The sequence below is a fragment of the Macrobrachium nipponense genome, chromosome 5, assembly GCF_015104395.2.
Source record: "Macrobrachium nipponense isolate FS-2020 chromosome 5, ASM1510439v2, whole genome shotgun sequence".
Lineage (NCBI taxonomy): Eukaryota > Metazoa > Arthropoda > Malacostraca > Decapoda > Palaemonidae > Macrobrachium > Macrobrachium nipponense.
This window is the reverse complement of record NC_061107.1, coordinates 68578125-68591534: the sequence shown is the minus strand read 5'-3', so window position 1 is coordinate 68591534 and position 13410 is coordinate 68578125. Positions and strand designations below refer to the sequence as shown.

The following is a 13410-nucleotide window of genomic DNA, read 5'->3' as shown; positions in this document are numbered from 1 at the left end:
CCTCATTCTACATCATCTTCCACCATGGGCAAGTTTTCCTTAATTGTTGTATTTAACAGAAAGGGAGACATGGTAGCTCCAAATAAAACAAAAACAAATCCAGACCTATACACTAACAATCTACAGTTAGGATTTGTTGGATCTTCCAACCATAAAAATTTTGTATAGTTTCTATCATTTTCTCTTAGCTGCACCATTAAAATAACTTCTCTATGTCACTAATACAGGCAAATGAGTTTATTCTAAACTACAGTAGAACTTTGAGAGGTCAGCTGTTATATGTGGTCCTGTACACAATCAATCATTCAAACTTAACCCATTTTTCCCATCATACCAAACAGTCAAATGCTACCCACAATAGTGTGCCAAAATGACTGTCTTCATGTTTTGGAACATTCCCACCCTCTCTATGAACCCTCTACCTTCCTGATTCTTCAGGATATTATGATAGTGTTCTATCTCGATACTGAGTGTCCCTCGAAACTTGGCACACTGTTGCTTTAGTCTATTCAAAGCCAACCTAAAGTTGGAGGTTTAATTTACTTCTATTGGCTTTCTAAAGCAATGCCACAACATATTGTTTTGCCACCTTTGGAAATTGTTATAGTACTCTCAAACTTCTGTAATATCTTCTTTTCCTGTTCCATTTTCTCACCGCAGTCAATACCCAAGTGATCCAAACTCCACAAAATTTCAAGATCTTCCTTTGGTTCCTTCAATCATAATTTTCATTATTTGTTTCCCCAGCCAGTTTTAAATAAAAACAGGAGTCTCCTTGGTGGGTGAAGAACTAGAGGCTGGTTATCACATAACCAAATATGGTTTGTAGCAATACTAAATTCTCAAATTTCCTAAACCCTTGATGTAGTATGTTGTACACATTGTCATTCCCTATCAACATCTCTATAGGCAATTGTTTCTCTATGGGTAGATCAAAATCTATAGCAGCCAAACTGATTTCGTTTCGCACGACCTTAAATTCTTCTTAATGTCAAATTTCTTCATATATTCTGGTAGCTCATCAGCCACTATACAAACCATATGAAATTAATCTACCCCGGTGAGGTACAACAATGTTTACAATTTCATATTCTTTGACTGGTTTCGAAATCAAATACCTCTCATTGCTATGTTCTGATCTCCCTTCCCCTTGTAATGGAGTCCTTTAAGAGCCGATCTCTTTATAATGATCTCTCGGCACAGGCATCTAACAACCTTCTCTTTTGCACAATGCGACCTCTTTTAGCTTTCAGGGTTACTGTGGCTACTGTGGCTGTAGGTAAGCTCGACTGCTTAGCCTTCTAATTTCCCTGCCTGATGCTTGTCAAAGAGAGCGTTCCAACTCGTACCCCGAGTCCCCCACCTTCCTTAGCCTTTGCTTGGTTTCAACTGCATATAATCTTATGATGTCTAACAATGCAACCATTATCACAGCTTCGCTTGTCACATTCGCAACTGAAATGCTAATGTTAATTGGGATGAACATATGAAACACCGATCCAGAGTTCTAAGTTTTTCTTTTCTTTCCTCCTCTGGTTGTATGGATTTTACAATGTGTGCATTAATGATTGCCTCCCCATAGTGCACATCCTTTAACCTGGTTTACCTTGGGTTTGTTTGTAAGTTTAGGCCCCCCTGATGGTTTTTTTTTTTTGTTTCCTCTTCAAGATATATTTTGAAGGTGTCAAATTTTTAACCAATCCTCCCCACACCTACGTTTTATGGTTTCGCTTACACTATTGTTACTAGGTAGTTGGTGTAGAGCATGATGGTATATAACTCATTCAATTCCAACTGCTCACTCTCCAATGATCTTACGCAGCATTCAAACTGCTCTCTGAATCTTTGTAAAGACTCTGCATCTGCATTAGGATCTCAGTCGTGAAGGTTTTCTGACTAAACAAGCTGATTTCAATTTTCCTGTCATATGGTCTCTTTTAATAACTTCAACTGCTTGTAAATATTCATCTCTCAATTTAAAACCAGATATCAGTTCCAAAGCTTCACCATCAATAAGCCCTTCAAATAAAAAAAACAAAAAAAAACTTTTCTATACTTTTAGTCAGTACATTGATGCACTGATACTTCAAATAGTTCCCAATGTAAATCCCATTCTGATACATCACCATCGAAATGTTTGAGATCTAATTTAGGCAGCTTTACATTAGCTTTGACAGGCAATATTGGTAAACTTAGTTCATTCCTTACAGCTAGAAGACTTGTAATAGAAGAATTTAGTCTTTGAATTTCAGTGCCTACCTTTAACCCTTAAACACGAACATGGGGTTCTGTACACCCCACAAAAAAAAAAAAAAAAAAAATTGGCAACTCTGCCATAGCAGCTGCCAGCACTTCACCGGTCCACTGTCGGTTTAGTCTAGAGGTTGCCCTAGGAGGGTGGGTATGTGAGTGTCCTGTGCTCCTATTGTTGTTGTTGTTATTCTTGTTTTTGGTGCAGCACACCCCATGTAAGTGTTTTAGTATAATTCTATTTGGGGTGCATGGTACCCCATGTATGTGTTTTTAGGTCACACACACACACACACACATGCAGCACACCCCATGTAAGTGTTTTAGTATAATTCTATTTGGGGTGCATACCACCCTGAGTATGTGTTTTGGAGAGATAATGGGGTGCATGGTACCCATGTATGTGTTTTTGAATACACACACACACACACTACACATATTATATTATATATTATATATTATCATAAATCTGTAATACACACTCTAAAGCATCAATTAGGATGTATTCAGAGGAGTAATGACTGATAACATAAAGTTAAAATAGTGAAATTTTTCTGTGTTAAATTTGACCATTTTTTGTCAATCTGTGATACAGTGAGATGTGGTCCAGAGAGCTGAGGGCTGGTGAGGGGAAGGCGAGACGACCCACTCGCATGGCAGGAAGCCTGTTTGTTTATTATGGAAATTGCATTTATGGCAAATTTTTATTTTGGATTTGTCAGGAAAAAAATGAATTTTCAATATTTTTGTTTTATTAATGTTTAGTACCAGAAAAATTCAGTTATTCAAGGATGTTTAATCATTAAAAGAATGAGTAAGGATTGAACTTTTTGTCGATTTTTTCAGAAATAAAAACTTTTGAATGCAAGTGGGTTTTTTCTTGATAAAAAATGGGGTATGCTACACCCCAGGTTTGTGCTTATGTGACAAGATTCCCATGTGTATTAAGGGTTAAGCTATACTCTATTTGAATCATAATTGGGTCAGACTGTTCTGCAGGATCCGTTAAATATGATATTGTAATGATACAATTAAGTTTGTTCATACTTACTTGGCAGATATATATATAGCTGTATTTTTCCCGAATCCGACAGAAATTTAAACACTTACGACACACGCAGTGGGAGTCAGGTGGTTAGTACCCATTCCCGCCGCTGGGAGGCGGGTATCAGGAACCATTCCATTTTCTATTCATAATTTTTATTTCCACTGTCTCCTGAGGGGAGGTGGGTGGGTACTTGATTATATATATCTGCCAGGTAAGTATGGAACAAACTTAATTGTATCATTACAATATCATTTTGTTCATGAAACTTACCTGTCAGATATATATATAGCTGAATCCCACCTTTGGTGGGGGTGGGAGTAGACAAAATAGAAGATTTTAGGAAACATATATATGCAGATAATTGATATCTTGGTTCGTTACCTGTTAGCATAGCTGACTTCGTGGTTACTGCTGCGTAAGCCTGCTTGTGCTACTAGAGTTGCCAGCAAGGTAGAGACCTATAAAGCTGGTGCACTCCAGATGATCTGTCAACAGGGGCGAGACCACGACGTGACTAGACCATTGACCATAACAAATGAGGGGCAACAAAGTAAAACCAAACCACCTGCGTAGCCTACCAAAAGAATCCCACTTAGACTACGCTAATGGAAGGGAGATCCGCCGCAGGCGGTCAACCCCACAACCATAACACAAGTTAACAAAAACTCCCCTAACCATTAAAGGATAGGATGAGCGCTACCTCCTGCCCCCAAAACAGTGTCTGCAGCGATGTATGGTCGAGCGAGTACCAATTTTCGTATGTTGCTTTCACCTCCCGCAGGTAGTGTGAAGCGAACACCGAATTGCTTCGCCAATAAGTGGCGCCCAAAATATCTTTGATTGCCATATTTTTTGTGAAAAGCCACCCCGAAGTAGCAATAGCCCTCAACTCGTGGGCTTTCACTTTCAGAAGCTCCATGTCACTTACACTACACTTTTCATGGGCTTCCTTAACCGTACTTCTTAAGAAGAACGCCCAGTGCGTTCTTCGACATCGGAAGATCTGGTTTTTTCACAGAAAACCACAAGTTCTCCGAAGAGCCTCTGCATGCTCTGGTTCTCTGCAAATAAAACTTGAGAGCCCTGACAGGACACAGGACTCTCAGCTTCAGGTCCCCACTAGCTCCGACAACCCTTTATCTCGAACGTCCTCGGCCAAGGGTTGGAAGGGTTCTCGTTCTTTGCTGAGAATGTAGGACTTAAGGAACAAACTGCACTATGATCCTTGAACCCAATGTGCTTGCTTATGACTTTAATTTCGCTAACCCTCTTCGCCGTCGCCAGAGCGGTTAGGAAAATGGTCTTCTTAGTAAGGTTCCTAAGCGAGGCTAAATGGAGCGGTTCAAATTGACTCGACATGAGAAACTTAAGTACCACGTCTAAGTTCCACGATGGTACTTTCGGTTGGAGAACTTTCACAGTCTCAAATGATCTAATGAGATCATGAATGTCTCTATCATTCGCTAAGTCGAGTCCTCTATGCCTGAAGACCACAGAAAGCACGCTTCTGTAGCCTTTAATCGTGGGAACGGCTAGTTTCGCTTCTTCCTAAGGTGAAGAAGGAAATCTGCTATCTGGCTCACAGAGGTTGAGGTGGAGGAAATGCTTCTTTCTGCACCAACTTCTAAAGACAGCCCACTTTGATTGGTGAACTGCGATTGAGGAGGGCCTCCTTGCGGTGGCAATCGCTGTTGCCACAGGTCTTGAAAAAACCCCTCGCTCTGGCCAACTTCTTGATAGTCTGAACCCAGTCAGACTCAGAGCGGGGAGGTTTTTGTGGTACTCTCGAAGTGGGGCTGTCTGAGTAGATCTTTTCCTTAGGGGCAGAGTCCTTGGAAAGTCTACCAGGAAGGACATCACCTCCGTGAACCAGTCGACCGCTGGCCAGAAGGGGGCGATGAGGGTCATCCTCGCTCCTTCTGATGCAGCGAACTTCCTCATCACTTCCCCGAGGATTTTGAATGGGGGAAAAGCGTAAATGTCTAGTCCCGACCAATTCCACAGTAGGGCGTCTACTGCCACTGCTCCCGGGTCCAGAACTGGGGAGCAATACAGCGGAAGTCTCTTCGTTCGGGAAGTTGCGAAAAACGTCCACATGAGGACGTCCCCACAGCTTCCATAGTGCCTGGCATACTTCCTGATGAAGGGTCCATTCCGTCGGCAGAAGCTGTCCTTGCCGACTGAGAAGGTCCGCTCGCACATTTTCCACGCCTGACACAAATCTTGTCAGAATCGTGACGTTTTGCGACTTCGCCCAAATCAGGATATTCTTCGCGATGGCGAACAGAGAAGGAGAGTGAGTTTCCCCCCTGTTTCCTGAGGTATGCCAAGGCTGTGGTGTTGTCCGAGTTTATCTGAACCACTTTGTTTGGAGACTTCCTCTTGGAAGAACCTTAGAGCAAGGTAAACCGCTGAAAGTTCTTTTAGATTGATGTGCCAGGACACCTGTTCCCCTCTCCAGGTGCCTGACACTTCTCTCCCTCCCAGTGTTGCTCCCCAACCCGTGGAGGACGCGTCGAGAAACAACACTAGGTCGGGGTTCTTCCGAAGCTTGAGCGAAAGTCCTTCCGCAAGCTTCTTTGGATCCAACCACCATTTGAGGTGCTTTTTCACCTCTTCCGTCAAAAACAAGGACCTCTTCTAGATCCTGTTTGCGTGACCAATTGCTTGAGAGGAAGAACTGAAGTGGTCGGAGGTGCAACCTTCCCAGAGAAAACAAACTTCTCCAGTGAGGAAATGGTCCCCAGCAGACTCATCCATTCCCTCACCGAGCATGTTTCCTTCCCTAGAAAGGCTGACACTTTGTCTAGGCATTGAAGTTGTCGCCCCTGGGACGGAAAGCCCGAAAAAGCCACTGAGTCCATCTGAATCCCCAGATAGACTAAGGATTGAGAAGGAGTCAGATGCGACTTTTTGAGATTCACCAGAAGTACCAGGGACCTTGCTAACGACAGAGTCGTGTGAAGGTCCTTCAGACACCGGTCTTGCGATGAGGCTCGAATAAGCCAGTCGTCTAGGTAGAGAGAGATCCTTATTTCCGCAAGATGGAGCCACCTCGCAACGTTCTTCATAAGAACGGTGAACACCATCGGCGCCGTGCTGAGACCAAAGCAGAGTGCCCTGAATTGGAAAACCTTCCCTTTCAGGACAAACCGCAGGTATTTTCTGATCGGGGATGGATGGGGACGTGAAAGTATGCGTCCTGAAGGTCTAAAGAGACCATCCAATCCCCGGGTCTTAAGGCTGCAAGCACGGATTGAGGAGTCTCCATCTTGAACTTCTGCTTGGTAACGAAGCAATTTAGACTGCTGACATCCAGAACGGGGCGGGGCCACCCCCCCCTGACTGCTTCGGCATTAGGAACAGACGGTTGTAAAACCAAAACCCCGGAGAACTCAGGTCGCCAAGACCTGTTCCACCGCCTGCTTCTCGATCATTTGATCTAGTAGATCGTGAAGACTTTCCGCTTTTCTCCCTGATATGAAGGAGACAAATCCTTTGGCCTGTCGAAGACAGAGGGGGTAACTTCAGGAAAGGAATTCTGTACCCTTCTTGACGATGTACCAGAGACCAAGCGTCGGCACCTCTCTCTTCCCAGGCTCTCGCGAAATGTAGAAGTCTGGCTCCTACCGGTGGCTGAAGGACTTCCCTCTCACTTCTTGCTCTTGGAAGGAGGCGGGGAGTCTTGCCTCTGAGAGAGCCATCTTCCTCGAGGGGCTGGCTTTCTTCGGAAGAGGAAGAAGCAGATCGAAAGGGCTTCGATTTCTTCAAAGTAGAGGACCCAGAAGACGAAGTAGTTGTAGGCTTCCTAGAGACTGTGCCAGAAGGTCTTGGGTTGCTTTCTCCTGGAGACTGGCAGCTATGTCCTTTACCATAGACTGGGGGAAGAGATGTTCTGAGAAAGGAGCGAAAAGAAGATCCGCATTTTGCGCTGGCGAGCACCGACTTTGCAGTAAAATTGCAAAAAAGTGCACTCTTTCTTTAAGCAGTCCCGTGCTGAAATGAGCAGCCAATTCCTCAGAACCATCCCTGACGGCCTTGTCCATGCAAGACAATACACTGGACAGCTCCACCCCAGACTGATGGAATCAGAAACTCCTGGACCTGGCATCCAAAACTCCTAGGCACCAGTCAAGAAAATTAAAGACCTCTTAGTGTCTGAAGAGGCCTTTAAGGTGAAAGTCTAACTCACTATGCGTCCAAGAGACCTTAGAGGAAGACAGAAAAGATCTTCTGGTGGCATCCACAATACTACCAAAGTCTCCTTGAGCCGAGGCTGGAAGCTTAACTCCGATGTTTTCTCCCGTCTCATACCACATACCAGCTTTGCCACAAAGTCTTGAAGTGGTAAAGCAAAAGAAGTCTTGCCTGAAGCTTTCCTCTTTTCCATCCAATCATGGACCTTGCGAAAAGCTTGCTTCGTAGAAAGCGACTTCTTCATTTTCACAAAGCCCGAGATCTTAGTAGCTTTGGATGACGAAAACTGAGAGGGAGGAGTACGTGGAGCTTCAGGTTGGAAAGTGTCTGCAAAGACTGACTGTAGCAAACGAGTCAAAACCTTGTAGTCCGTCGAAACTGGAGCCAACTGCTGTTCTTCCTCCACTTCGACGAAAGCGTTCACTAATTTCCTCTTCAGACACTGGAGAAGTCGGAGGAAGTAAGGAAGAGTCACGAGCTTTCTCAAAAGAAAAAGAGCGGCGAACAGGAAGGAGTTTTCCCGCTTACCGATTGAGCTTGCGGAACGGGGCGGTAAACTGACCGTCCGTAGGCTGCGCGCTCGGCGTACTTGAAGCCAATCTTACTGGCGCCGACTGAAGTGCGCCGGACAGCAACAGGTGTACACCTGGCGTCCACTGGCGGCGAAGCCCGGAGCGCCACCTAAAACGCGCTGAGCGTCCACTGGCGCTCGATTACCTTGCCAACCGAATCACGCTCGGCGTCCACTAAAGTGCGCTTGACTTTCACAGAAGCGCGCTCGGCATCTAAAGAAACGCGCTTCTTATCAACAAGTTTCGTAGCAGCGGAAACAACCGCCTTCACGAGAGCGAGAAACGAATTTCTCGCCTCCTCTAGAAAGTTGCTGGGGAGCAGAACGAACTCTAGAGGGAGACTCAAACGGAGAGAGAGACGAGCGAGGAGAGGTAGGAGGGGAGAACGTCTCGACCTCTTCACAGGAAGATTTGTCCATCCTTCTTACGGCGACGTGGAACAGTCTCTCTCAAGAAAAAACATCTCGAAGTTGCTGCTGAAAAAGACTGGAGAATCTTGCTTGTAGGTGAAGCCTCCTTTTCTGGAGAGGGGCTGATCCTGTGAGGCAGGCGAGTGGCGAGGGGACGCCTTCTTGCTACTCCCAGGGACCGCCACTTCACGCAACCTTAGAGCGACTGCGGCGCTTGAAAGAAACATCTAGGAAAGACTCCGCCTCCGAATAATCCTTACGCTTCTTCTGCGGAGGAAAAGCAGCAAACGCACTATCAGGCGACGAGCAAAGTTCCGGAGAACAACTTGGGACGTGAAGCGTCCCGAACGCGAGCCGTCCTTTTCAGCGGACGTGATGCGGTATGAGAAAGCTCCACCCTTGAGCGGGGAGGAAGCTTCAGAAGAAGAAAAGCACTCCTTGAGAAGACGTGCACGCGCACGCTCCTTGGCAGTCTGGGTAGGTTCGTCAGAAGCTGCCGAAGGCACGCCAAGATCGGTGAGGGGTTCCTCGTAACCCTCCTTCGACTTTCGACATGCTCTCTCCCCGTAACCTGGGAGTCAAGCAGAGTCTAGGTCTAGAGGCGGAATGAGGCCGATCTGACGCACCTTCTACTACACAAGGGGCACTTTCACTGCACTTTACTCTTCACTTTTGCTCTCCAGAGCTAACACTTTTGATTCTAAGTTACGAATCGATTCAAAGAATTAGCGATAAAGTATTACCTTCTACCGACACTGCTTCAGGGGCCGGAGGCAACACTACAGGGGTAAGAGCATAATCTACAGAAGGAGGGTTAGCAGGAGAATCATTAAAATCTTGCCTACCTGAAACACTCCTGGAGGAAGACCTCCTTAACCTATCTCGCTCAAGTTTTCTTAGATAGGTTTCATACGCCTTCCACTCAGACTCTGTTAATCTTTCACACTCCTTACAACGACTTTCAAACGTACATTCATTCCCCCTGCAAACCTTACAAACAGAATGTGGGTCTATTGAAGCTTTCAGTAGCCTACCTCTACATTCGGCCATAGAACAAAATCTAGCGCTAGTAGAAACTAGACCCTGACATCTTGATCAAAGAAAAAAATCAATACCAAATTCAAATCAATCCAAGTCAACGTGTGCCAAGCCACCGATCCAATTCAGATACCAAAGAAAAAACCAAAAGGGACTACTCAAGTAGCTAGTAAGTTTCCAAAATCTGGACGGAGGTGCTGCAAACAGGTGTTTCCAGCACCGGCGACAGAAAAATTATGCATAGAAAATGGGAATGGTTCCTGATACCCGCCTCCCAGCGGCGGGAATGGGTACTAACCACCTGACTCCCACTGCGTGTGTCGTAAGTGTTTAAATTTCTGTCGGATTCGGAAAAATACAGCTATATATATATCTGACAGGTAAGTTTCATGAACAAACAAATATTTGTCTATCCAATTGCTGGACCTTCGGCAAATACTACTCAGGGAGTCTCTCAATGAAGATATACCATGGATATCACCTCTACCAACAGTGGTTTCAACCTTTTTGACCAACTGGTTATCACAGACTTACACCCCCCCCCCCCACACCCCATCTTCTCTTAAATTCTTCTATGTCAGACACCTTAATCTATTATTTACCAACACCAAAGCATAAGTTTCAACACTTAAAAAGGTATAAACTGTCAGCCAACACAATGATATATACCACACTAGCAAATATATATGAATTAAGCTACACCTCTTTAACCCTTAATGAATGGATTGATCCTCGGGAGTAGTAATAACAGGTTTGGGGTGGTGGACGGATTGATCCTGTAGAAAAACAATATTAAGTGCCATAGATTTGGAAAGAATCTGCAGGAAATTCACTAAAGGTAGCTTTTATAGTGGTTAAAATCAAGACTCGGTGGTTCAAGACTTTGGTTCTCCTTCTGACTTCAAGGGGGTATTACATCTCTGTCTCATACGATGTCTTTTTGTAATTTTGCTCGTAAATATACAAAGGGGTGGTTGTTGTTGTTTTTTGCTCGTCTTTTACGATAGTACGTAGGCTACTAACTCATCCAGTGTCAACTGCCATTTTCGTCTAGTCCTAGGTTACATGGCCTAGGCTAATGATTAAGTCTAATGATGGGAAGTTTAGTAAAGTTTATCACTTAACGATAAGTACTGCCCAGTTCTGGATCATTTAGATCAAGCTAAATATACAGGCTATACAAACAGAAAATTATGTAGCCTGTTTATCAAATCCTAGGATCTTATTCTTTCTTATCGTTCCTTATCCAAATCAGTACTAACCAATCCAGGTTATTTAAATCACCCTTAAGATATTTAATCCTAAGTTACAGGCTACAAATAATAGCTACCATAGTCTTAAATTATTTGTACTAAATCTGTTAGGCTATCATCTCATGTTGACTACCTCCCAGGATATTGTAGACATTGTCATCTTAAAAGATTAACTAAATTCAATAATAAATTGTGGAACAATTCTTCAGCTAAAACTTCTATATACAATGACAAGTTCTTTAACCCTTAAACGCCAAAGGGGTATATTAAAAATCGTCTTCCGTGTGCCAAGGCGGTCTCAGAGTGAGCGCGGAAGCGGAAAAAATATTTTTTTCAAAAAATCACAGCACGCTTAGTTTTTAAGATTAAGAGTTCATTTTTGGCTCCTTTTATTGTCATTGCCTGAAGTTTAGTATGCAACCATCAGAAATGAAAAAAATTATCATTATCATATATAAATAATGCGATATATGATAGCATGAAAACAAAATTTCATATATAATTGTATTCAAATCGTGCTTTGCGCAAAACGGTTAAAGGTAACAAGTTAATTTTTTTTTCGTTGTAATGTACACTGAATTGCGATCATTTTGGTATATAACAGATTGTAAAACGATAAAAGCAACACAGAGAAAATATTATCACAAAATAAATGCATGAATTCGTAACACTTGGACGTAAACAAATATTTTTTTTTAAAAATTCACCATAAATCTAAATATTGTCCTAGAGACTTCCAATTTCTTTCAAAATGAAGACAAATGATTTAATATTACTATACTGTAAGAGTATTAGCTTACAATTGCAGTTTTCGACCATATCTGACGGACGATTAAAGTGACCGGAATGTAGAATTTTTTATATATTTTTTTATATGCAATTATTTAGGAAATTAGAAAAGCTACAACCTTCAAATATTTTTTGTTTTATTTTACATGAAATTGCGCACATTTTCATATATAAAACTCTATGAAATGCCTAATATAAAACATAGCAAATATTCCGAGAATGGGACGTACGCATTTCGGAGATTTGTGGCGGAGAATCTGCGCGCGGAGGGAAGGAAATTTTTTTTTTTTTTTTAATTCACCATAAATCTAAATATTGTGCTAGAGACTTCGAGTTTGTTTCAAGATGAAGATAAATGACTGAATATTACTAGAATGTAAGATTTTTAGCTTACAATTGAGTTTTTCGACCATTTCGGTAGAGTCAAAGTTGACCGAACATGGTTTTTTTTTTATTTATCGTGTTTTATATGCAATATTTTCAAAAATGAGAAAAGCTACAACTTTCAATTATACTGTGTTGTATTTTACATGAAATTGCGCACATTTTCATATATAAAACTTTATGTCACGGCTAATTTAAAATGGTGCAAACATTACCACAATTGGCACTATGATTTTTTCTGAAGAGTTTACCAGCGTGGAAGTAAAGAAAATGTTATTTTTTTCATAAATTCACCATAATTCGAAATATTGTGCTAGAGACTTCCAATTTGTTGCAAAATCAAGGTAAATGATTGAATATTACTAGAATATAAAGCGTTTTAGCTTTACAATTGCGTTTTTTCGACCATTTCGGTAGAGTCAAGTTGACCGAATGTGGTTTTTTTTTTTTTTTTCTATTTATCGTGATTTATATGCAAATATTTAAAAAAATGAGAAAAGCTACAACCTTCAATTATATTTTGTTGTATTCTACATGAAATTGCACACATTTCCATATATAAAACTTTATGTAACGGCTAATTTTAAAATGGTGCAAACATTACCACAATCGCATGTATGATTTTTTTTGGAAGTTTCCGCGAGGACGTAAGGAAAAAGTTTTTTTTTCATAAATTCACCATTAATCCAAATATTGTGCTAGAGACTTCCAATTAGTTGCAAAATGAAGATAAATGATTGAATATTACTAAAATATAAGAATTTTAGCTTACAATTGCGTTTTTTTACCATTTCGGTAGAGTCAAAGTTGACCGAAGGTTTAAATTTTGGCACTTATCGTTATTTATATGAAAATATCTCAAAATTGATAAAGGCTACAATCCTGAGTATTTTTTGGTTGTATTCTACATAAAAATGCGCACATTTTCATATGTAATACTCCATGTAACGGCTAATTTAAAATGGTACAAAAATTATGTCAGTGACGAAATAATTTCCAAGATGTGTCACAGATACTTTTTAGTGCGGCAAGAAAAAAATTCGCGCTTGCGCGCCTGCATAACGATTGTAAACAAAACAACACCTTGATCCGTGAACTCCCAGCATCACCCAAGGCGTGTGATTCAAGAGTTTTCGGCTGGTAGGCCTAAAAGTATTTTTCCTCAAATTTTAAAAAAACTTTTGTATGTCTACGTAAAATACGTCCAGTCGGCACCCGAGAGACAAAAAATGTCGACGTAAAATACGTCCAGTCGGCGTTTATAGGTTAAAATTTTTGCTTTTCACAAATAGGATAGCAAGGATTAATTAAAGCACCAACAATTTGCTTGCCAAAATATCACCGGTTTTCAAATGCATACAAAGCAAGCATCTGTTCCGCAGTTTTAAACTAAAAATTTTTTACTTGAGCTTAAAAATAAGCACTAAACTTTCAAAATTTGGTGATTCCACGATCCTCAAAGAAAACAT

The 13410-nt window shown here is 41.8% G+C and overlaps 1 protein-coding gene across 4 annotated transcripts in view; it reads right to left on the bottom strand.

Annotated features, from left to right (window-relative positions):
- Window positions 1–13410, bottom strand: part of LOC135215389 (sorting and assembly machinery component 50 homolog) — a 562240-nt gene that overhangs the window by 147155 nt on the left and 401675 nt on the right. The window lies entirely within an intron of this gene.